General features: G+C 40.2%; 1 protein-coding gene across 9 annotated transcripts in view; it reads right to left on the reverse strand.

Annotated features, from left to right (window-relative positions):
- akna (AT-hook transcription factor) overlaps window positions 1-23,340 on the reverse strand; it is a 68,402-nt gene extending 45,062 nt beyond the window's left edge. For 6 of the 9 annotated variants that reach the window (XR_009823671.1, XR_009823668.1, XR_009823670.1 and 3 more), the window contains exons 1-2: window positions 23,156-23,339; window positions 22,863-22,981 (exon numbers count right to left, since the gene is read on the reverse strand). The gene's annotated coding sequence lies outside the window, so the exon portion shown is untranslated. Of the gene's footprint in view, window positions 1-20,900; window positions 21,065-22,862; window positions 22,982-23,155 lie in introns of all 9 variants that reach the window. The other 3 variants (XM_062031547.1, XM_062031549.1, XM_062031545.1) reach the window with 3 other exon arrangements.
- Window positions 23,341-26,662: the final 3,322 nt, after the last annotated feature.

Below are 26,662 nucleotides of genomic sequence, written 5' to 3' on the forward strand. Positions count from 1 at the left end.
CACAACAAAATTAGGCATAATAATGTGTTAATTCCACGACTGTATATATCGGTGTCGGTTGATATCGGAATCGGTAATTAAGAGTTGGACAATATCGGACTATCGGATATCAGCAAAAAAGCCATTATCGGACTAGTGATGGGATCGGCAGTTCTTTTGACTGTACTGAATCACTAGAATCAGTTCCTTAAATTGATTCGTTCAAAAAATTTGTTCACCGAATAACCCCCCCCCCCCAAAAAAAATAATTTGGGGGGGGGGGGGGGGGGGTGCGTAGTACAGACAGTACAGTGCAGACATTCGCGCACTGCGTAGGGACTCGCGTTAATCTAACAACAACAACAACAGTTGCAGTAGAAGGGATAATAATAATAATAATAATAATAATATGAATCAGAATTGATCCCCAAGGAGAAATTTATTTTTGTTACAATAACTGTGTAAATAATAGCCTATGTATGTGTACATACATTAGTTAATATTTCTATTTTAAATCTTCTCAAAACAGCCTGCCCTATACACTTTACCCCCCGCCCCTTTTTTCTGTCTCCTCTACTAGTCTATTCTCATTTTGTTTTCATGTGGCTTGTTTTCATGGGATCGGCAGTTCTTTTGACTGTACTAATCACTAGAATCACTGACTGACAACGCCACACTGTGGCCGCAGTTCAGTACGTGTACCGAATCACTTCTGCAGTTCTTTTGACAGTACGAATCACTAGAATCAGCTGACAACACCACACTGTGGCCGCAGTTCAGTACATGTACCGAATCACTTCTGCAGCAGCAGTACAGTTTAATTGCAAATCAGCATTAATATAATGATGATGATAGCTACTAAACAACAACAACAACAACAGTTGCAGTAGAATGGATAATAATAATAATAATAATATGAATCAGAATTGATCCCCAAGGAGAAATTTATTTTTGTTACAATAACTGTGTAAATAATAGCCTATGTATGTGTACATACATTACCGTAATTTCCGGACTATAAGCCGCTACTTTTTCCCCTCGTTCTGGTCCTCGCGGCTTATACAAGGGTGCGGCTTATTTACGGCCTGTTCTTCTCTGACACCGACGAACAGGATTTCGGTGGTTTTAGTACGCAGGAGGAAGACGATGACACAATGATTAAAGACTGACTTTTCATATACTGGTAGGCTGGTTATTTTGATAACGTACAGGCGAGCACTTTGTATTACTTTGCACCGTTGTACTATTTGTACTCTGCACGAATGCTGTTCGCCATGTCAAAGATGTGAAAGTTTGATTGAATGATTGAAAGATTTATTGTTAATAAATGGGACGCTTTGCGTTCCCAAACAGTCATCTCTGTCCCGACAATCCCCTCCGTGGTAGCAGGAACCCCTATATACTACGGTAATTACACATCAAAACCCTGCGGCTTACAGTCGGGTGCGGCTTATATATGGAGCAATCTGTATTTTCCCCTAAATTTAGCTGGTGCGGCTTATAGTCAGGTGCGGCTTATAGTCCGGAAATTACGGTAGTTATTATTTTTATTTTAAATCTTCTCAAAACAGCCTGCCCTACACGTTACCCTCCGCCCCTCCCCCTAGCGTCGCTGCTGCTCAGCCTGCACGGATTTTCTTTAACTTTATGTGTTGAGATAATGGGGACGTGTGTTAGTTTTCATGTGGCTTGAGTCTACATTAGTCGTTAGCTTGGAGAAGGAATGGAGAACGGATTCCAATGGCATGAAACATATCCCCGCGACGGGGGAGAATCACTCGCGGCATTGGGGCAAGCAGAGCAGAGAGCGAGAGCGTTGTCGTTCACTGAGTGATTCATGTCGTTAATCCGCGGTGAACGAATCGTTCGCTCAGTCCCTCCCCCGGCCCTCTCATTGGCTGCGTCGTTCGCCGACGTCGAGGGTTCAGTGAGTCACAGAATGCGCCAGTTCCACTCATACCGGCATGGTCGCGGCGGAGCTCAACTGAACTGAGAAAGGAACAAATCAGTTCATGAAGGGATTCGGTTCAGTACGTTCACTCAAAAGATTCGTTCTTTCGAACGAATCGTTCATGAACGACACAACACTACATCGGACATCTCTACTCATTATTATTGTAAGCAGGGGAAAAAAAAACAATAAAACGGAGGACAAATAGTTCTGTGGCGGTCCAAATTGAATTGCAAAGGGCCGCCAAAAATAAATGAATTTCGTGAAATACTGGCTACGTTGATAAGATTTGATCATGATTTATTCTTAGTCTTTCTTCAACAAATTAATTAATTAAATAAACATAGGTAAAGTATTGCACCTTGAACTTTCTCAATGAAATGACAAAAACACCAGAAAACCTTTGTAACCTTAATTGGAAAACCTTTTGTGAAATCGGATAGTTAAGGCCGCAACCACCTCAAAAAAGGCTAGGGATATCTCGGGGGAAGTGAAATATTTAAGTTTATCAATAGTCATCAACTACTCGTTTTCACATACGCTGTCACGCTTGTGTGCTTGCAGAAGATATACCCAATCATTTAACTGACTCTTTTATACACAATGATCCCTAAAAGTAGGCTTAGGAAATGTATCCATTTTGTTCTCGATTAATTTGAGGTTTGGGTTAGGGACGGGGGTAACTTTCACATTTTTCAGATTGGTTTCAGCTTCGTTTTATTTGAACAGTAGTAGTTGTACATTTTTATATTTTCTTTACAATATGTCCAATAAGGAGCAGGAAGAAGCAATGCTTGGTAGGAAGAAGCAGTGCTTCTTTGAATTTAAAATGGGAATAAATACTGGTACTGATTTTTGGTACTTTTAAGTGTTCATGTGTCATTAAATGTTAATTGTTAAAATAATAAAATATTTTTTTTTCTTGTTTAGCGTTAAACACTGAGTTGACAATGTTAACTATGATGACTTGCAAGTTCTACAGTACATAGTGGACTGTTAGATGGTTGTAGTGTATACTATGGTGTGGCACCGTAACCAGGAAGTAGTTTTTTGTTGAGTCCTACAAAATCTTTATACTGTAAGGACGGTATTTCTTACAAAATAGTTGTTTAATTGTAACGTGCATTAGGGCTGGGCGATATATCGAGTTTGTAAGATATATCGATATATTTTTAAACAAGATATGAATTAAGAAAATATCGTAATATTGATATAATTTATTTCATGTTAAAATAACCAAACGCCGCTTATTTATTGTGTTCCTTGTTCTCCCCCTCCATAGGCTACTAAACCCCTCCCCTTTCTCCTTCCAAGACGTGCTTGCATGTATAAGAACATCCATGATTGGTTGGTTGTTTAATATGATGAGTCACGTTTGGTTAGGGACAGGCCAATCAGAGGCAAGATAGGGCGGGTCATCGAACCAGAAAGGGAAATCACAAAGTGCCTGCCTGCAAATTAATTTTTTTTATCTGAGTTTGATACATTTTGTGTTATTTTCACAGCTATGTTATTTATTTTACGTAGAAAGAATATTTTTCTATTTTATTTATGTTATGTAATTCTGTGCTACTTAAACAGTTTCTTTTCTGTGATGTTAATACCCATCTTGACTAACTGGGTTAATAAAAGTGCTACTGACTGTTTACAGTACAGTTGGCATTCACTTGAATTTCACTGAATATCGCTCAAAAATTAATATCCTTATATGTATACTTTCGCCGAAAAATATATCGAGATATATATTGAATATCGAGTTTAAGTAAAAATATATCGGGATACACTTTTTCGTCCATATCGTCCAGCCCTAACGTGCATTTTAGACATATTTTCTGCACGACCGCAACAGTAGAGTGTATGAGAGCAGTGCTGTGCGGCAAGCTTTAAAAAATTTTTATAAGGAGCAATTTCAATGTTGATGATAGACACTTATTATTATAAAATAATGACGGGTATGGCAAACATAAAATAGTTTATTTAAACAATTTTCCCTAAAATATGCATTGCTATAAATTGTGTTACATCGTATCCCTTGATTAATTGAACAAACTAATCGATACATTACCCAGTTACTAAAATAATTGATAGCTGCACCCCTAAAACAGTTTGCATATCATTTTTAAAAGCACAAAACAAAGAATACAATGAACCTGACCAACCTATTATAGTGGCAGGAGAAACAATAACTGTAGAATAGAGAAGAGTACAGTACACATCTTTAGGCACTGTTATGAATCAATTAAATCTACAGTAGCAACTTTTAAATTTGAAATAATTTAACGATTAAAGCCGCAAAGGTTTCTTTCAATGCCATGATTCTTTCACACATTCATTACTGTTTAACCCGTTGGTTGTAAACTTATATAACCATGTTAAAAACCACTTCAAAGAATATAAAAACCAATTATGCAAAATTTTTGACAAATACATGAATACAATTATTGATGAAATGGCTCCATTTCCTCTGCAAGAATACAGAGCAGAAGAGGCTGTGACATGGCTTTCTGAAAAGCAGCTTTAGGCAGTTGTGCTTTTTTTTTTAGAGCATCACGCACGGAACACAAATACAGAACTCAGGGACATTTTATCACTAAAATCATTTTATGAATCAATCAATAGATGGCTTTTGGATAATCAAATATGCACACATAGTTCCACTTAGCAATTTAATATCATCGTAATTATGTGTTTGTTTATACTCACTCAGTTTTTAGAAATCATGTGTCTGTTCCTGTGCTCCTTACGTGGATGTTTTATCTATATTTCCTCTTATTGAGCCTGCCACAAATAAATGTGGACCATAAACACATTATAACGCACCTGGGGCCTTTCTGAGGTTTGTGCGTACGCAATGCAATGTTTTACAATGGAATCAATACAACGATTTTATAAATAAGGTCCCAGGTTTGTCAGAGATTAAGAAAAGGGATTGTTAGTGTTGCCATTTTAGCAACTTTGTCACTATATTTGGTATGTAATCCAGTTCGTGCAGGATTTTGTGAGCTTGTTATGTGATTGTTGCAGCCTAAAATGTCTGAATTTGCAAAGCTTTTTCCATAAAGTTGCGGCAAAAGTAGAAATATTTGAGGCTTAGTTTTTGAAAATGTTGCGTTTTTGATGATGCGTTTTCTAAATTAATGCGCTGCATATGCCTAAAATGATCAAAATTCATATAATTAAATATTATTATTAGAGATGTCGGATAATGGCTTTTTTGCCGATATCCGATATTGTCCAACTCTTAATTACCGATTCCGATATCAACCGATACGATATATACAGTTGTGGAATCAACACATTATTATGCCTAATTTTGTTGTGATGCCCCGCTGGATGCATTAAACAATGTAACAAGGTTTTCCAAAATAAATCAACTCAAGTTATGGGAAAGAAATGCCAACATGGCACTGCCATATTTATTATTGAAGTCACAAAGTGCATTATTTTTTTCAACTTGCCTTAAAACAGCAGCTTGGAATTTGGGACATGCTCTCCCTGAGAGAGCATGAGGAGGTTGAGGTGGGCGGGGTGGGGTTGAGGTGGAGTAGAGGTAGCGGGGGTGTGTATTGTAGCGTCCCGGAAGAGTTAGTGCTGCAAGGGGTTCTGGGTATTTGTTCTGTTGTGTTTATGTTGTATTACGGTGCGGATGTTCTCCCAAAATGTGTTTGTCATTCTTTTTTAGTGTGGGTTCACAGTGTGGCGCATATTTGTAACAGTGTTAAAGTTCTTTATACGTCCACCCTCAGTGTGACCTGTATGGCTGTTGACCAAGTATGCGTTGCATTCACTTCTGTGTATGAGCTGCAGATATTATGTGATTGGGCCGGCACGCAAAGGCAGTGCCTTTAAGGTTTATTGGCGCTCTGTACTTCTCCCTACGTCCGTGTACCACTACGCATTTTAAAAAGTCATACATTTTACTTTTTGAAACCGATACCGATAATTTCCGATATTACATTTTAAAGCATTTATCGGCCGATAATATCAGCAGTCCGATATTATCGGACATCTCTAGTTATTATAAATGTGCCATGTTACTACATTACATACATTCCTACAGTATGTATATAAAGTGCAGTGCAATACCCATCATAGAATGGCACTGAAATTCTCATTGACAAAAGTGGTTCCACTGCTTCTTCAGTTAGACACATAACTACACGATTATCACACACAACAGTAAACAATACAGCACCTCCTTCAAGCCGTCACGTCAAATTCGCCGTGCATTTTTGAGGTACCACAAGGATTGATATTCCACAGCCCGGTGTCCCAACAAATGTAGGATATTTAGAAACAGAACTGACTTCAGGTCACAGGTCCTGACAAGCTCAAGTAATAAAACCATGAATAAAATCTGTAGGAAAACCAAAACTCTCAAACTTTGACTTGTGAGTAAAAAATCTGGTAAAATGGCAACGACTGTGATCAAGTATATTTAAAAATTCTCCAACATATGTCCTGTGACTCAAATTGTTCTCTTCTAAGATTGAATCCAAAAAATGTACCTTTTCGTCCGCTCCTAAGTAAGACTCAAGAAAAGGAGGACTTACTTCAGTGACCAGATGGGGGTGTTAATCTGCACAGTAAGCCCTTTTACTGGTGGGCTTTTTTCATTGCAAAGACACACCCAATGATTACTGGTAGATATTACTAGATAGCAAGATGTTGGATTTGGGTTGAACATGACCTGACTGCTGGACAGGAAACACATAAAAAAAGCATGTGGGGCGTTTTAAAAAAAAAGTACAGGACAAACTAATATGAGCATTGACGATGACCCAGTGATTAAGATATGGTGACTAATCTTCTTAGAAGGTATGAGGCTGAGGACAGTATACACGAGTGCAGAGTGAGGGAGCCTCAACTTCACACTACAAAACCTCTGAAGTACCATTTTTACCCAAGCACCTCTAAGAATCTACAAAACCCAAAACCAGTGAAGTTGGCACGTTGTGTAAATCGTAAATTAAAACTGAATACTATGATTTGCAAATCCTTTTCAACCTATATTCAATTGAATAGACTGCAAAGACAAGATAGTTTAACGTTGGAACTAGAACATTTTGTTATTTTTTTGCAAATATTAGCTCATTTGGAATTTGATGCCTGCAACGTGTTTCAAAAAAGCTGGCACAAGTGGCAAAAAAGACTGAGAAAGTTGAGGAATGCTCATCAAACACTTATTTGGAACAACCCACAGGTGAACAGGCTAATTGGGAACAGGTGGGTACCATGATTGCGTATAAAAGCAGCCTCCATGAAATGCTCAGTCATTCACAAACAAGGATGGGGCGAGGGTCACCACTTTGTCAACAAATGCGTGAGCAAATTGTCCAACAGTTTAAGAACAACATTTCTCAACGAGCTATTGCAAGGAATTCAGGCATTTCACCATCTACGGTCCGTAATATCATCAAAAGGTTCAGAGAATCTGGAGAAATCACTGCACGTAAGCGGCAATGCCCGTGACTTTCGATCCCTCAGGCGGTACTGCATCAAAAACCGACATCGGTGTGTAAAGGATATCACCACATGGGCTCAGGAACATTTCAGAAAACCACTGTCAGTAACTTCGTCGCTACATCTGTAAGTGGAAGTTAAAACTCTACAATGCAAAGTGAAAGCCATTTATCAACAACATCCAGAAACGTTGCCCGCTTCGCTGGACCCGAGTTCATCTAAGATGGACTGATGCAAAGTGGAAAAGTGTTCTGTGGTCTGACGAGTCCACATTTCAAATTGCTTTTGGAAACTGTGGACGTTGTGTCTTCCGGACCAAAAAGTAAAAGAACCATCCGGACGGTTACAGGCGCAAAGTTCAAAAGCCAGCATCTGTGATGGTATGAGGGTGTATTAGTGCCCAAGGCATGGGTAACTTACACATCTGTGAAGGCACCATTAATGCTAAAAGGTACATATAGGTTTTGGAGCAACATATGTTGCCATCCAAGCAACGTCTTTTTCATGGACGCCCCTGCTTATTTCAGCAAGACAATGCCAAGCCACATTCTGCACGTGTTACAACAGCGTGGCTTCGTAGTAAAAGAGCGCGGGTACTAGACTGGGCTGCCTGTAGTCCAGACCTGTCTCCCATTGAAAATGTGTGGCGCATTATGAAGCCTAAAATACGACAACGGAGACCCCGAACTGTTGAACTTAAGCTGTACATCAAGCAAGAATGTGAAAAAATTCCCCCTGAAAAGCTTCAAAAAGTGTTGTTAAAAGGAAAGGCCATGTAACACAGTGGTAAAAAAATGCCCCTGTGCCAATTTTTTGCAATGTGTTGCTGCCATTAAATTCCACGTTAATGATTATTTGCCCAAAAAAATTAAGTTTCTCAGTTTTAATATTAAATATCTTACCTTTGCAGTCTATTCAATTGAATATACATTCAAAAGGATTTGCAAATCATTGTATTCTGTTTTTAAGTACGGATTACACAACGTGCCAACTTCACTGGTTTTGGGTTTTGTACTACTGTTATTTTTGTCCACTGGTGCCACTAGACGGCATGAAGTACCTTTATTATGACAGATATCACCATGTATTGGATACATTTTATTTATAGGGGAACTGCACTTTTTGTGGAACGTTGCCTATCATTTACAATCCACATGTAAGACAAGAACACACATTTTATTTTTTTTCCTGCATTCTAATATGTAATATAGGTGGCTAACACTGCAGCAAACGGAAGAACACTAATAAGACCCCATAAAGCCGTCTAAAAAAACATGCAAAAACACACAACAATACTCAATTTACATCTCATGACCTGAATAGTGACAAAGTATTAGCGATATTGCTAATGCAGACAAACTATTTTTAGCGGCGCTGTGATCACAGAGAGCTAACTAGGTTATGCAGATACAGTATTGACATACTGAGCTGCTGCATCACCTCTGAATTGGTGAAAGTTAATGCTGGATTATAAATATTGCCTCTCACCCGTGTTGTAGAATGAAATGAAAAACATTCTCTACAGCTTGCACCACTCCAGCGGTCATCATACCAGATCAGGGGTCGCCAACCCAAAATGTTGGAAGAGCCATATTGGACCAAAAATACAGAAAACAAATCTGTATGGAGCCCCAAAAAATGAAAAGCCGTATATAAGTCTTATAATGACGGCAACACAGGGCGTAAGTGTCTATATTAGCTATAATAGTGTACTATCAAAATGACAATGTGTCGCAGGGTGTAGCAAATCTTCGTTGACAGAAATGTTGAAATTTAATATTTATTCTACACATTTTTACAACATTAGAAACCATTAGTAAATCAGAGGCTACTCAGAAGGTGAGATAACTCCTGGAAATTACTGGCTTTTCATGACCAAAGGTATAGATGTGTGTCTCCAAGTTAAAGGAAACGGCAGGCTGTCTTCTTTTGATAGATTTATTAAAATCTTTGGCAAGTTAGGTATTGTTTGCTGTGGTCTGGAACAACATGGCACACAAACAACTATCTGAAAAGCATCCACTATTACATGCAGATAATGTGTCATGAGACATGCCAAACTAATTTATATACAAAGAGGATAAAAGTAAAGGATATTAAATGAGCTCAAATATACACTACCGTTGAAAAGTTTGGGGTCACATTGAAATGTCCTTATTTTTGAAGGAAAAGCACTGTACTTTTCAATGAATCCATCCATCCATCTTCTTCCGCTTATCCGAGGTCGGGTCGCGGGGGCAGCAGCCTAAGCAGGGAAGCCCAGACTTCCCTCTCCCCAGCCCCTTCGTCTAGCTCTTCCCGGGGGATCCCGAGACGTTCCCAGGCCAGCCGGGAGACATAGTCTTCCCAACGTGTCCTGGGTCTTCCCCGTGGCCTCCAACCGGTCGGACGTGCCCTAAACACCTCCCTAGGGAGGCGTTCGGGTGGCATCCTGACCAGATGCCCGAACCACCTCATCTGGCTCCTCTCGATGTGGAGGAGCAGTGGCTTTACTTTGAGCTCCCCCCGGATGACAGAGCTTCTCACCCTATCTCTAAGGGAGAGACCCGCCACCTGGCGGAGGAAACTCATTTCGGCCGCTTGTACCCGTGATCTTGTCCTTTCGGTCATAACCCAAAGCTCATGACCATAGGTGACGATGGGAACGTAGATCGACCGGTAAATTGAGAGCTTTGCCTTGCGGCTCAGCTCCTTCTTCACCACAACGGACCGATACAGCGTCCGCATTACTGAAGACGCCGCACCGATCCGCCTGTCAATCTCACGATCCACTCTTCCCTCACTCGTGAACAAGACTCCCAGGTACTTGAACTCCTCCACTTGGGGCAAGATCTCCTCCCCAACCCGGAGATGGCACTCCACCCTTTTCCGGGCGAGAACTATGGACTTGGACTTGGAGGTGCTGATTCTCATCCCAGTCGCTTCACACTCAGCTGCGAACCGATCCAGTGAAAGCTGAAGATCCTGGCCAGATGAAGCCATCAGGACCACATCATCTGCAAAAAGCAGAGACCTAATCCTGCAGCCACCAAACCGGATCCCCTCAACGCCTTGACTGCGCCTAGAAATTCTGTCCATAAAAGTTATGAACAGAATCGGTGACAAAGGGCAGCCTTGACGGAGTCCAACCCTCACTGGAAACGTGTCCGACTTACTGCCGGCAATGCGGACCAAGCTCTGACACTGATCATACAGGGAGCGGACCGCCACAATCAGACAGTCCGATACCCGATACTCTCTGAGCACTCCCCACAGGACTTCCCGAGGGACACGGTCGAATGCCTTTTCCAAGTCCACAAAGCACATGTAGACTGGTTGGGCAAACTCCCATGCACCCTCAAGGACCCTGCCGAGAGTATAGAGCTGGTCCACAGTTCCACGACCAGGACGAAAACCACACTGTTCCTCCTGAATCCGAGGTTCGACTATCCGGCGTAGCCTCCTCTCCAGTACACCCGAATAGACCTTACCGGGAAGGCTGAGGAGTGTGATCCCCCGATAGTTAGAACACACCCTCCGGTTCCCCTTTTTAAAGAGAGGAACCACCACCCCGGTCTGCCAATCCAGAGGTACCGCCCCCGATGTCCACGCGATGCTGCAGTCTTGTCAACCAAGACAGCCCCACAGCATCCAGAGCCTTAAGGAACTCCGGGCGGATCTCATCCACCCCTGGGGCCCTGCCACCGAGGAGCTTTTTAACTACCTCAGCAACCTCAGCCCCAGAAATAGGAGAGCCCACCACAGATTCCCCAGGCACTGCTTCCTCATAGGAAGACGTGTTGGTGGGATTGAGGAGGTCTTCGAAGTATTCCCTCCACCGATCCACAACATCCGCAGTTGAGGTCAGCAGAACACCATCCTCACCATACACGGTGTTGATAGTGCACTGCTTCCCCTTCCTGAGGCGGCGGATGGTGGTCCAGAATCGCTTCGAAGCCGTCCGGAAGTCGTTTTCCATGGCTTCCCCGAACTCCTCCCATGTCCGAGTTTTTGCCTCCGCGACCGCTGAAGCCGCACACCGCTTGGCCTGTCGGTACCTGTCCGCTGCCTCAGGAGTCCTATGAGCCAAAAGAACCCGATAGGACTCCTTCTTCAGCTTGACGGCATCCCTCACCGCCGATGTCCACCAACGGGTTCTAGGATTACCGCCACGACAGGCACTAACTACTTTGAGGCCACAGCTCCAATCAGCCGCCTCGACAATAGAGGTGCGGAACATGGTCCACTCGGACTCAATGTCCAGCACCTCCCTCGTGACATGTTCAAACTTCTTCCGGAGGTGGGAATTGAAACTCTCTCTGACAGGAGACTCTGCCAGACGTTCCCAGCAAACCCTCACAATGCGTTTGGGCCTGCCAGGTCTGTCCGGCATCCTCCCCCACCATCGCAGCCAACTCAACACCAAGTGGTGATCGGTAGAAAGCTCCGCCCCTCTCTTCACCTGAGTGTCCAAAACATGAGGCCGCAAATCCGATGACACAACTACAAAGTCGATCATGGAACTGCGGCCCAGGGTGTCCTGGTGCCAAGTGCACATATGGACACCCTTATGCTTGAACATGGTGTTCGTTATGGACAATCCGTGACTGGCACAAAAGTCCAATAACAAAACACCACTCGGGTTCAGATCCGGGCGACCATTCTTACCAATCACGCCTCTCCAGGTTTCACTGTCGTTGCCAATATGAGCGTTGAAGTCCCCCAGTAGAACGAGGGAATCACCCGGGGGATCACCCTCAGTACTCCCTCGAGTGAATCTAAAAAGGGTGGGTACTCTGAGCTGCTGTTTGGCGCGTAAGCGCAAACAACAGTCAGGACCCGTCCCCCCACCCGAAGGCGGAGGGAAGCTACCCTCTCGTCCACCGGGTTGAACTCCAACATGCAGGTTCTGAGCCGGGGGGCAACAAGAATTGCCACACCAGCCAGTCGCCTCTCACTGCCGGCAACGTCAGAGTGGAAGAGAGTCCATCCCCTCTCGAGAGAACTGGTTCCAGAGCCCTTGCTGTGCGTCGAAGTGAGTCCGACTATATCTAGCCGGAACTTCTCCACCTCGCGCACTAGCTCAGGCTCCTTCCCCCCCAACGAGGTGACGTTCCACGTCCCAAGAGCCCTGCCTTCGGCTTCCGCCTAGCTCACATTGCACCCGACCTCTATGACCCCTGCTATGGGTGGTGAGCCCATTGGAGGGGGGACCCACGTTGCCTCTTTGGGCTGTGCCCGGCCGGGCCCCATGGGCACAGGCCCGGCCACCAGGCGCTCGCTTTTCAATGAAGATAACTTTAAACTAGTCTTAACTTTAAAGAAATACACTCTATACATTGCTAATGTGGTAAATGACTATTCTAGCTGCAAATGTCTGGTTTTTGGTGCAATATCTACATAGGTGTATAGAGGCCCATTTCCAGCAACTATCACTCCAGTGTTCTAATGGTACAATGTGTTTGCTCATTGGCTCAGAAGGCTAATTGATGATTAGAAAACCCTTGTGCAATCATGTTCACACATCTGAAAACAGTTTAACTCGTTACAGAAGCTACAAAACTGACCTTCCTTTGAGCAGATTGAGTTTCTGGAGCATCACATTTGTGGGGTCAATTAAACGCTCAAAATGGCCAGTAAAAGAGAACTTTCATGTGAAACTCGACAGTCTATTCTTGTTCTTAGAAATGACGGCTATTCCACAAAATTGTTTGGGTGACCCCAAACTTTTGAACGGTAGTGTACCTACAAATGAGGCATAATGAAGCAATATGTACATACAGCTAGCCTAAATAGCATGTTAGCATTGATTAGCTTGCAGTCATGCACTGACCAAATATGCCCGATTAGCACTCCAACAAGTCAGTAACATCAACAAAGCACACCTTTGTGCCTTCACGCACAGTAAAAAAATGTTGGTGGACAAAATGAGACAAAGAAAGAGTGGAAGATTTTACATGTAAACAACTGTTGCGTCACAGTCCACACTATGGTGAGTTCAAGAACCTACAAGATACGTGGGACAAAACGATGTTCACCAGTGAAGCATACACTCAAACATATTAAACAGTGGGATTTCTAACAATTGGGAAGGTTTGTGTCATGTTTGTCCTCAAACAAAAAACATACTAAAACAAAAAAATTATTTTTCCTCCCTCTTTTTCCATTTTCAATCCTGTTTTAAAAATGTTCCAGGGAGCCACTAGGGTGGCACTAAAGAGACGCATGCGGCTCGACAGCCGCGGGTTGCTAACCCCCGTACTAGATCCTCAGTTGTGTATATTCAGTGGTCCCCAACCACCAGGCCGCGGCCCGCTACCGGTCCGTGGACTGATTGGTACCGGCCGCACAAGAAATAAAACAAAAATAAAAAAAGTACAAAATTTTAAAAAAGGATTAAATCAACATAAAAAACACAATATATACATTATATCAATATAGATCAATACAGTCTGCAGGGATACAGTCCGTAAGCACACATGATTGTATTTCTTTATGACCAAAAAAATAAAAAAAATAAAAAAATACCATACCCAACCCCCCCCGTTCTGTGGGACAAATTTTCAAGCGTTGACCGGTCCGCAGCTACAAAAATGTTGGAGACCATTGTATATTAATTAAAGTGACAGATGTCTTAGTGAAGAATCAAAAGGATGATAGACTGATATCAATTTTCAATGCCTCATATCCACACTCTTTGAGATCGACTGGTAGATTGTGACTGGTTTAGATTATAAAAAATAAACATTTTACTGTTTTGTATAGGAATCTCCAAATAGTTTAGAATTAAGTCCTCATTTACACTTGAATGAAAAAGTAACAAAATGGCAAAATCAATTGAACTGATCTGATTTGTAGGTTTTACACTGCAGTTTTTTTCCCCACATTATTTTTGTTCGACTTTAAAAAAAAGAAATAGCTTTGATGGAGTTAAGCTACTTTTGCCATTTTATGGTAAATTATTTTGGCCACATTTCTCTGGTGTGTAACTTCAGTGTAGTGAAGCTAAATTTAATGTAGAATAACTTAGTTTACCCAGCACTGCACCACACGGTGGACCTAATTTAGCCCGGGAGCCCCACTAGTCATATCACAGACTATAAAAATGGGACCCATTGCCTCCCTGCTTGGCACTCAGCATCAAGGGTCGGAATTGGGGGTTAAATCACCAAAATTATTTCTGAGCGCGGCCACCGCTGCTGCTCACTGTTCCCCTCACCTCCCAGGGGGTGAACATGGGGATGGGTCAAATGCAGAGGATAAGTTCACCACACCTAGTGTGTGTGTGACTATCGTTGGGACTTTAACTTTTGTCTTTGAGCACCCCCGGTTTATGGCATTTGCAGCATTTTCCTTTAACATTTGCTTTGAACCTGCAGCATTTTTGCGATTGTAACTATTTTGTTTCCCGTCGCATGCGTTTTGTGGTGTTTCTGCATGTTTGCCCCTATCAACTCCCACCGTACAAGAAACTACAGATAGGCAGGATTTTGCTTGCATGTAACATGCAACAATATAACCTTTGACCTTAGCCATCTTGTAGTGCTCACTTTTTTAGAATAATAGGGCTCATAATTTGTTCCTGGGATTGAAGGCCTCGACTTTTCTCCTCCAAACATAATGCTGGGTATTGTGTGGCCAAACAGCCCAATTTTTGTTTCATCTGACCACAGAACTTTCCTCCAGAAGGTTTTTATCTTTGTCCATGTGATGTCAGATGAAACAAAAATGTAGCTGTTTGGCCACAATAGAGGCTTTGCAGCTTTTTTTTGATTGAGACTTTTATTGTAGGTTGCACAGTGAAGTACATATTCCGTACAATTGACCACTAAATGGTAACACCCGAATAAGTTTTTCAACTTGTTTAAGTCGGGGTCCACTTAAATTGATTCATGATACAGATATATACTATCATATATACTATCATAATAATACAGTCAGTGTGTGTGTGACAATCATTGGTACTTTAATCTTTAATCACACAAGATAATCACATTGAATTATTTACATTATTTACAATCAGGGGTGTGGAGGGGGTGAGGGGGGGGAGGATAGAAGGCATAAGAAAAAGTATCTGCATTTGATTGTTTACATTTGATAATTAGCAATCCGGGGAGGGTGTTAGTTTAGGGTTGTAGCAGCCTGGAGGTGAACTTTTATTGCGGTTTTGAAGGAGGATAGAGATGCCCTTTCTTTTATACCTGTTGGGAGCGCATTCCACATTGATGTGGCATAGAAAGAGAATGAGTTAAGACCTTTGTTAGTTCGGAATCTGGGTTTAACGTGGTTAGTGGAGCTCCCCCTGGTGTTGTGGTTATGGCGGTCATTAAGGAAGTAGTTTGACATGTACTTCGGTATCAGGGAGGTGTAGCGGATTTTATAGACTAGGCTCAGTGCAAGTTGTTTAACTCTGTCCTCCACCTTGAGCCAGCCCACTTTAGAGAGGTGGGTAGGAGTGAGGTGGGATCTGGGGTGGAGGTCTAGAAGTAACCTGACTAGCTTGTTCTGAGATGTTTGGAGTTTAGATTTGAGGGTTTTGGAGGTGCTAGGGTACCAGGAGGTGCATGCGTAATCGAAAAAGGGTTGAACGAGAGTTCCCGCCAGAATCCTCAAGGTGCTTTTGTTGACCAGAGAGGAGATTCTGTAGAGAAATCTCGCTCGTTGGTTAACCCTTCTGATTACCTTGGTTGCCATTTTATCGCAGGAAAGGTTAGCCTCTGGAATGGAACCTAGGTAGGTGACCTCATCTTTCCTGGTGATAACAATGTCACCCACTTTTATGGTGAAGTCATTGACTTTCTTAAGGTTGATGTGGGACCCAAACAGGATGGATTCAGTTTTACCCAAGTGTATGGATAGCTTGTTGTCAGCGAGCCAGGTGCAAGTTCTACAGAGCTCAGCACTGAGGATTTTCTCCACGTGTGACTTGTCCTTGTCGGATACCAGCAGGGCAGAGTCATCCGCAAACAAAAACAATTCACAGTCGCATGCCGATGACAAGTCATTTATGTATATTAGGAACAGTAAAGGTCCCAATATACTGCCTTAAGGGACTCCACAGCTCACCGAGAGGGGGGGGGGGGGGGGGGGGGGGGGGGGACACGGTGCCGTTCACCTCTACCACCTGCTCCCTCCCCTCCAAGTAAGATTGCATCCAGCTCCATGAGGTTTTGTTAAATCCGATTGCTCTGAGCTTATCCAACAGTATAGCTTGGTTAACGGTGTCAAAGGCCTTCTGAAGGTCCAGCATGACCATGCCGCAGTATTTGCCCGCGTCCACCTCATGTTTGATGTGGTCGGTCAGATAGAGAAGGCATGTGTCAGTGGAGTGGTTAGTTCTGAAGCCGGATTGGAATTTGTACATGAGTTTATTAGTAGCAAGGTAACTTTCGACCTGTTCATAAACTATTTTCTCCATTACTTTGGAAATGGAACTGAGAATAGAAACAGGTCGGTAGTTGCCAGGTTCCAATTTGCTTCCTTTTTTAAAGAGGGGAGTTACTCTTGCTATCTTAAAATCTTTTGGTACTTGGCCTTGTGTAATTGATAGGTTTATTATGTGCGTGATGATCGGGGCAATGATGGAGGCAGAGTCCCTGAGGAATCTGGAGGGAATATTATCAACGCCGGTGGCCTTGTTAGGGTGGAGCGCGCTCAATTTTTTAAACACCTCATCAGCTGTGACCATTTCTAATTTGAAATCATCGTTGGACACTCCTAGCTTTCTGTAGAAGGTTTTAATGTGTTCTACACCAAAGCGACCAGAGTGGTGGGACAGCTTGTTGACAAGAGTTGTGGCTATGCTGGTGAAAAATATGTTAAGTCTGCTAGCTACCTCCATTTTGTCTGTAATGAGGGAGTCACCCTCCTTGATGCTGATGTTGGAGAGTCTTGTTTTAAGTTTCTGGCTGCAACCAGGAAGCTGGTTGTTGAGAATTTTCCAGAGCTCATGTGGCTTATTTGTGTTTTCCTCTATTTTGTTGTTAATGTAATTTTTTTTTAAGGATTTAGTCAGGTTGGTTGACTTATTTCTTAATTTATTGCATTGCTTTTTGAGAGTTGAAAGGAGTAATTTGAGGTTGATATTATTGGGTTGTTTATCTACTTCTGTTTTACATTTTTGGTGTTCAGAGTATTTTCTGTCTGTCTTTTATGGCAGCTAATTGGTCCGGATTCATCCATGGTTCCGAGCGGGCTTTGATCCTGACTGTTTTCACAGGAGCCATGTCATTTAGTATCTTTAGGAACGCCGTTTTGAAGCGATCCCAAGCAACATCGACCAGATTGCTCGCAAACACAGGGGACCAGTCCCACTCATCTAATTTTAAATTGAAATTGTCATTGGAGTATTTTTTGAGGGATCTGGATTGGGCTGTTATGTGGCCATTGGCTTTGGGTTTAGCTATTTTGCGGGTGCAGAAGGTTAGATAGTGGTCACTAAGACCACAGATCATGACCCCACTATTTTTTATTTTAGGCCGGTCTGAAGTGAGAATGAGATCTATGGTTGATTGGGTGGAATCACACACCCTTGTAGGTAGCGCTATTAGCTGGGAAAGACCGTGCAGATTACAGAACTTGCTGAAGGATCTGAAGACAGGCGCATCTTTGCGTTGGATATGTGTGTTCAGATCCCCAGTTATAATTTCCTCCACGTTGTCTGTTCCTGCTGACGTCATCAGCCACGCTCATTAGCTTGGCGGCCATCTTGCCGGTCACCAGTTCAGTGCCGGTCAACGACTCACACACGCTTACTTGTTAGATCTGCTGCTATTTGAGCTTGGAAATGCCGGAAACCTGCTGTGCTGTTGGATGTAGCAATAGACGAGGCGATAAACCAAATCTTAGCTTCTATAGATTCCCGGCAAACATCAAAAAACGTGATAAATGGATCGCTGCGATTTGTCGTGAACATTGGCGTTGTTAGGCCTATTTTAGGGGGGCTCAAGCCCCCCTAAAATAGGCCTAAAATTTTTTTTTTTTTTACAAATACATGCCGACATATTCATTATAAAGTGGCCCGAATATGAGTTTAAATAAAATAATCATATAACCTGTCATTATTCACTCAGTTTGGTGCGTCGGTATCCAATCCATTCCACTTGTTCATATAGAAAATGCCCACATCACTCAAAATCCAGTCCGCATTTTCTCTGCGACCTTGCTTGCTTAAAACAATTTTTTTTTTTTAAATGGCCTATCGATAAGCCATTTGTTTTATTTATTTCTGGGTGGATCATGTTGACTATTGGTCCTCCTAATTGTCAATCATTCTGGTGATGTTACATAAGGACATATATATATATATATATATATATATATATATATATATATATATATATATATATATATATATATATATATATATATGTATATATATATATGTATATATATATATATGTATATATATATATGTATATATATATATATATATATGTATATATACATATATATATATATATATATATATATGTATATATATATATATATATATATATATATATATATATACATATATATATATATATATATATATATATATATATATATATATACATATATATATATATATATATATATATACATATATATATATATATATATATATATATATATATATATACATATATATATATATATATATATATATATATATATATATATATATATATATATATATATATATATATATATATATATATATATAATTTATATAATAGATTGTATTTGTAATCTACTTTACATTTGATTCCAAATCTCAAAGTGCTACAGAATTACAACCATTGGCGTTGTGAGGCCTATTTTGGCGTTGTAATAAATAAATAAATAAAAAATGGCTTATCGATAAGCCATTTGTTTTATTTGATATATATATATATATATATATATATATATATATATATATATATATATATATATATATATATATATATATATATATATATATATATATATATATATATATATATGTGTATGTCCTTACGTAACATCACCAGAATGATTGACGATTAGGAGGACCAATAGTCAACATGACCCACAACATCCTCTAGTATACCTTTAAGTCTTTCACATGTACAGTGGGGCAAAAAAGTATTTAGTCAGCCACCCATTGACAATCAATGGGTGGCTGACTAAATACTTTTTTGCCCCACTGTATATATATACACAGTATATATATTATATATATATATATATATATATATATATATATATATATATATATATATATATATATATATATATATATACACAAGAAAACCCAGACACCATCTTTGTAGTCATTTTTCTCCTGCGTGGACTTCCGTCTTTCTTTACAATGAGTGAAGCTGCACGAAACCTTGTGTCTGCAATTGTAAATAATTTAGTTTTTAAGTTTTGTGTTTCTTTTAGAATCTATATAAAGTAATATACATTAGCCTATTGTTAAAATAATGAAAAAAACATCATTAAATATATTTATTTTATTGTATTGTTACATTAATAGCTGTTGTATTATTATAGGATGGCTTGTTAAACATTTCATAGGATTTTCTGCGGGAGGAAAAACCAAGACATCTAATATAAAATGTAAAATGAATAAATACATAAAAAGAAAAAGAAAAAAAATGGTTAAAAGCCATCGTCCCGAGGAGCATTTCATTTCGTCCCGTGCATTTTTTTTTACCGTCCCCGGGACGACGGGACTACGTCAATCTCAAGCCCTGGAAGTTACATTTTATTGTTTGCATTATTTGTTTCAGCATTGCACTTTGAAGATGGTCCCTCAGCTCTTTGACAGCTTTGGCTCTTTTTCAGATCAGCAGACGGACTCTAAGTCTTTCTTATTTACATTGTATATAAACGTTTCTCATTTCTATTCAGACTTCCATATATATTTAATTTCCTTAACGGCTTGCCATAATATATATATATATATATAAATATATTATATATAAGCCAAATTATCCCGATCCAGATATTACTTTAATTCAAGTAATTAAGTAATACTTCCAGGGATTGAATTTACAACCATTTTAGTCACATATGTGCCCAAAATGTAATCTGTGCAACTTCAAAATATTTGGGAACAAACAATTATTGTATTGTGAGCGAAAGTGGTGGCATTAGCCTCTATGTTGTGAATGAATAACATAGAGGCTAATGCCATTGTGTTTCAGTGTATCTTGAAGGATCATGCAAGTCATTGTTTCTTGTTGATGCTGTAAACAAAATGTCACTGTGCAAACCCATGTTTGTTGTTGTACTGAACACAGATTGAAAATAAACCCACTGAAATAATAATAATAACAATGAATCATTTCTAAGTCTTTGTTAGCCGTTTGTGAAGTTTTGTGCTCGTGCGCTACGTTCGCTCGCATCCTGTGCATCTCCTGGGGGCTAAGCCCCCCCTGTCCTTAAAAGCTAGTGACGCCCCTGGTCGTGAACGATGGAAACCTACGATTTACACAAGGATATGCAATGAACAGTTCATATCAGGTATGTAAACAAACTATAACAGTAGGCTCTTCTGTGTGTGCTTTTTCCTTACCTTGGTCATGAGAAGAAATCGATTCTTGTTTGGAATCTGCCATATCAGCCCATCATGCACAAAATCTGCTGTAAAATACTTGTAGGCATCCAGACTCTTGTATGCCTTAAGGTCCTCCTTTCCAGTGTACGGAGATGGTGAATCGACGAGGTAATTATAAATGTCTGGATATGAGAGATCAGGCAGGTCGTCTGTTGCAAAATGCTCAGGTGATTTTAGCATGCTTCTCGGTAAAAGGTACGGATCCGTTGTGCCAACAAGGTTCAACTTCTCTCGGTAACGTTTTTTGGACTCTTCATCCAAATGCACAACTTCATTGGATAGCAAATCAGCCATAATTCGGATGAAATCGGTGAAAATGTAGCGCAGAAATCAAACTGAATCTGTGCGAACACGTAGGAACGAGCTGACCGGTTGACCGGCAAGATGGCGGCATAACACAAAGTCACGTGATAAAATCACGTGACTGCAAAGCCTCTATAACCAGCAATATGTTTGGAGGAGAAAAGGTGAGGCCTATAATCCCAGGAACACCACCCTACCGTCAAGCATGGTGGTGGTAGTATTAAGCTCTGGGCCTGTTTTGCTGCCAATGGAACTGGTGCTCTACAGAGAGTAAATGGGACAATGAAAAATGAGGATTACCTCCAAATTCTTCAGGACAACCTAAAATCATTAGCCCGGAGGTTGGGTCTTGGGCGCAGTTGGGTGTTCCAACAGGATAATGACCCCAAACCATACTTGCCAACCCTCCCGATTTTCCCGGGAGACTCCCGAATTTCAGTGCCCCTCCCGAAAATCTCCCGGGGCAACCATTCTCCCGAATTCCACCCAGACAACAATATTGGGGGTGTGCCTTAAAGGCACTGCCTTTAGCGTCCTCTCTCACCTGAAAAGGAGACTATTATATGTCCCCGTTATCCATAGGTTTATCTATAGCCCATAAAGTAGGCAGGCACGGAGCTATTTCTCAGCGTGTGTTTATTCCAGCCGGCACGTTAATACACTGACACACAACATCCGGATTCCCATCATGCATTGCTTCAAAACTACGGCAAGTAGTAATGTCCAAAAACATAACAGAGACGAAGCAGAAGAACGAAGAAGAGACATGGCGACGACGAGTAAGAAGAAGTACGCTTGCAAGTTCCAAAATGATTGGAAAAAATAATTTCAGTTTATCCAGGACAGCTCGAAGGGGAAGGGGTATGCTGCCTGCAAATTTAGTAGATCAGACTTCTCCATTGACCACGGTGGCCGAACGGATATACTCATTCATGAACGGATTATTTATATATATATATATATGAAATACTTGAAAATATATACACCATCCGCCCCCCCCCCATCTCCTGAATTCGGAGGTCTCAAGGTTGGCAAGTATGCCCCAAACACACGTCAAAAGTGGTTCAGGAATGGCTAAATCAGGCTAAAATTAAGGTTTTAGAATGGCCTTCCCAAAGTCCTGACTTAAACGTGTGGACAATGCTGAAGAAACAAGTCCATATCAGAAAACCAACACATTTAGCTGAACTGCACCAATTTTGTCAAGAGGAGTGGTCAAAAATTCAAGCAGAAGCTTGTGGATGGCTACCAAAAGCGCCTTATTGCAGTGAAACTTGCCAAGGGACATGTAACCAAATATTAACATTGCTGTATGTATACTTTTGACCCAGCAGATTTGCTCACATTTTCAGTAGACCCATAATAAATTCACAAAAGAACCAAACTTCATGAATGTTTTTTTGTGACCAACAAGTATGTGCTCCAATCACACTATCACAAAAAAATAAGATTTATAGAAATTATTGGAAACTCAAGACAGCTATGACATTATGTTCTTTACAAGTGTATGTCAACTTTTGACCACGACTGTACATATTAAGTCAAATTTGATTCCCTGAAGACAAAATACATGTATACAAATAATGCAAGGCGATAGTTTTTAAAAGCTTTACTTACCTTTGAAATAAAAAAGGCTCCACCGCCATGATATCGCTGAGATGCGTTGCCATGGGAACCAGTACACTCAATGAGGAAAGCCCCGCCCCTGTGTCGCCACAACAACACACCAACAAAGTCTAAAGGCAGGACAACACGTCACGTGACGTCGGGGCCTTGTATTTAGTACCAAATGTCTGCTTAAAATACGGTCTACGAGATTATTTATGTTCACTCACTGTTACACTTAACTAACACAGTCACACACACGCATCACAAGAAGACGACTTTGAAAAAAAAAGTCTTCTTCTCACCTTGTTTCACCGAGTAGGCATATTTGTAAAATGGAAGACATTGAAGACGCTAATTATCATCGTCGACAAGTGTAGTACAGATTTAACTTTGTCTACAGTATACACGTTATGTCCTGGTTGTCGTCTACAGGCGTATAGTCAGCTCCTGCTGCGGTCGGATCATCATTGTAACTAAGCACCCCTCTACTGTATTACTTAATACAAGTATCAACACTACACAAACATTTGATTCAAGCTAACTGTATAGTATATGATGTTTGATTTGCGTAAGTGATGGGTCCTAAAAGACAACGATCAGGACAAAATACTTAAAGTGGTTTAAAATAAATGGCTTCTGATTGGTTAGAAAGTACTTTAAAGGCGGGGCTTAGCAAGACTTGATAGTACTCTATCAAGTCTTGCTAAGCCCCGAGAGAGAACAGTTTGTTTTACATTATGTCACGTATTGTTACACTTTTTTATTTTATTTTTACTGATAATCTGTGAAGACTTTGTGATGTACAACAAACATTTTACTGGTACTCACACGGTCTAAACCAAACTCATTTCAGTTCAGTGGCCATAAAACAAGCCGATACAATAATTACCTATAAATAACAATCAATCCATGTTCCCTCTGTTATCGTGCAAAAAAGAAAAAAAATATCAACATTTTATGAAATGTCCATTTACAAAACATCATAAAAAACCTATATTCAATTAGATACACTGCAAAGACAAGATACTTAATGTTGGAACTGGTAAACTTTGTTATTTTTTGCAAATATTATCTCATTTGGAATTTGATGCCTGCAACATGTTTCAAAAAAGCTGGCACAAGTGGCAAAAAAGACTGAGAAAGTTGAGGAATGCTCATCAATGATACTTATCAGATGCTGCTCCGTTATTGATTTAAGTAAAGTCTGAAAGTCATTAAAACAGTTAGCTCCATCTTTTGATACTTCTTCCAGTCCCGTCCTTGCACGCTACACCGCTACAACAAAGATGACGGGGAGAAGACACTGTCGAAGGTGAGCCACGTAAATAAGACCGCCCACAAAACGGCGCATCCGGTGCGCTTAATACATGACAAAAGATACAAAATAGACCATTCCTCGGGAGTGCGCCTAATAATCCAATACACCCTATGGTCCGGACATTCCGGACACTAGACGACTGCTCACCTACAAATGACCTACACACTTTAGGTTATTTTGATGCTTGGGATCCAAAGAGATGAACAGAAAAACATTCTTAAAATATAATTGCATTCTTATGTTTTTTTAAACTGTTGGTGGTCATTCAACACATACCTGTTGTTGTTTAGTATGTTCACTAGGGGGCAGTCATTGTTCATATTAGCTGAGGTTTCAATACTACACACCTAATTTAAGGTTAAGAACACCTTCAACCTAATGTTGACCGGTCAAACACACACACCTATACACACACATTTAGCACACAGAAAAAGCAATTAGATCAAATTGGTATATCTTGTTCATTTGTTGTTGTTCTGATATAAATCCTTTCTGTGACTCTCTTGCCTTTTCTTCTGTTATTGAAAATTAAAAAAAATCCTAAATATATTATTTTGGATTTGTCAGATCTAATAGATTGTTGCATTGCAAACAGTAGGGATGTCCCGATCTAATAATGATATCAGATATCTGGAAAAAAAGAAAACAAGTATTGGATTAGATCTGCTTGCATCTAATTTATCTGATACAATCAGTTCTACTTTTAGCTCGACAGTAATGTCCTTCAATAATCACTGAAGGTTGGCCTTTTTTTGTAATTTAGTCAATTCATTAAGAAAAAGGTAAAGATAGTAGGCTATAGGCTCTTGGGCACCAGCAGCTACACAACAGCCAATTTAATCAAATGGGTGATTATTTTTAAGTATTTACGTGTAAATCCTCAATTTCCAAATGTGTATTATTTACTTGACTTTATTTAATATCTCCACTTATTCCAACAGATTTATTTTTATTGAACAATTTTACTTTTATTACAATTTTACCGTTTTTACACTTTTATTACTTCATTTTATTTACTTGTTTAATTTTTAAAATTCTCTTTGCTTATTGATATTTTACTGTATTTGTGAACAAAAATTGACTTGACAAAAAGGAAATATTGTAAGTTAACGTGTCAAAATTTCTGTTGATGTTCCTCAGTGAAACCCGTTAAGAATGTCTGTAACAAATAAAGCATCTTATTACTACCGTTCCGTAAACATTGAACGCTCCAAGCTGCGAAATTACCTCTTGTAGCTCAGCCATACTTTCACATAGCTCGGTATGTGACACATGCTAACCGTTAGCATGCTAACATTAACTTGCTAGCTTTTTGAGCTAATTTTGCAACCGTTTACCCTAGAGTCATATAACTTGGTATGTGACAGCTGTTAGTGGGCTAACATTAGCATGCTAACTTTTTCGTCTAATTTTACACTTTTTTCTTACAGCCGTGTTACTTGAAATGTGAGACATGCTAACTGTTAGCACGCCATCGTTAACACACATGCCAAATTTTAGCATTTTAATGTGAGCATTCTAACATTTTAGGTTAACGCTGTAGCTCTTTTTGCCCAGTCACACCTAAAACTCACGGATTCTGACACTCAGCACCATCTAATAAGTACGGCGGCTTCCGGCGAACCCCGGCCAGAGGTCGAAGGCACAGATAGCAGGCCCATCAAAAAAAAATTCTAGTTTATTTTAGACATTCAGGAATCCATAGATCAAACAAGTAAATTAAAAATAAATCAGACCCATTGGTAAATATCACATGACTTTGTTTTTGCATGTTTTTCAATCAGCCTAAAAAAAAGAAATAAACTAATTTCCAGGAACACTCGGAGATCATTTTTAGGGAAGCAGGTCTGATGAAGACAGCTGCTTCACACCATCTGTCGCTCATTAAGCTACAAAACTGACGACACAGTCAGATTCTTTCTTGAAATCTTTCTTAAGATGATGAAATTTACTTGCAAGTCAAGTTGTTACGTTAAAAACATATCTTACAGAGTGCTACAAAAGTGAAAATCAGAGTAGACAAACGACCGTTTGGCCTTTTGCAACAAGCAATGCAGTGAAAAAAGAGATTGGGTTGTAATTTTAAGGCTTTATAATAGAACAAAGATAAATAAATGATTACAGTGGAACCCGTTTGAGGGTCATTCCATCCAATGGCTCCCATTTGCATACCCAGGAAATAAACAGTGTGTTCATGATCCAGGGGATATTTCATGCATTTGCTCTGCTTATAACTCACTTCTGTTGTTGAAAGTAGTCATCTTTGGCTTAGGAACTTTGTACCAAATAAAATCAAGATAAATCAACACACGTTGCAAGTCGTTCAATGTGGATTATCACATTTGGAGTTCGAAAGAACAGTATATTCAAGGGTCATATTTTGAAAACCCCACCTTTCTTTCCTCGTGTCACCTGTTTTTGTGTATTCGGGAAGTGCTAATAATGTGATTTCAAACCATGGTGGCGTTGAAATAATCATTCAATCGATTAG

This window comes from Entelurus aequoreus, linkage group LG21 (assembly GCF_033978785.1).
Source record: "Entelurus aequoreus isolate RoL-2023_Sb linkage group LG21, RoL_Eaeq_v1.1, whole genome shotgun sequence".
Classification (NCBI taxonomy): domain Eukaryota; kingdom Metazoa; phylum Chordata; class Actinopteri; order Syngnathiformes; family Syngnathidae; genus Entelurus; species Entelurus aequoreus.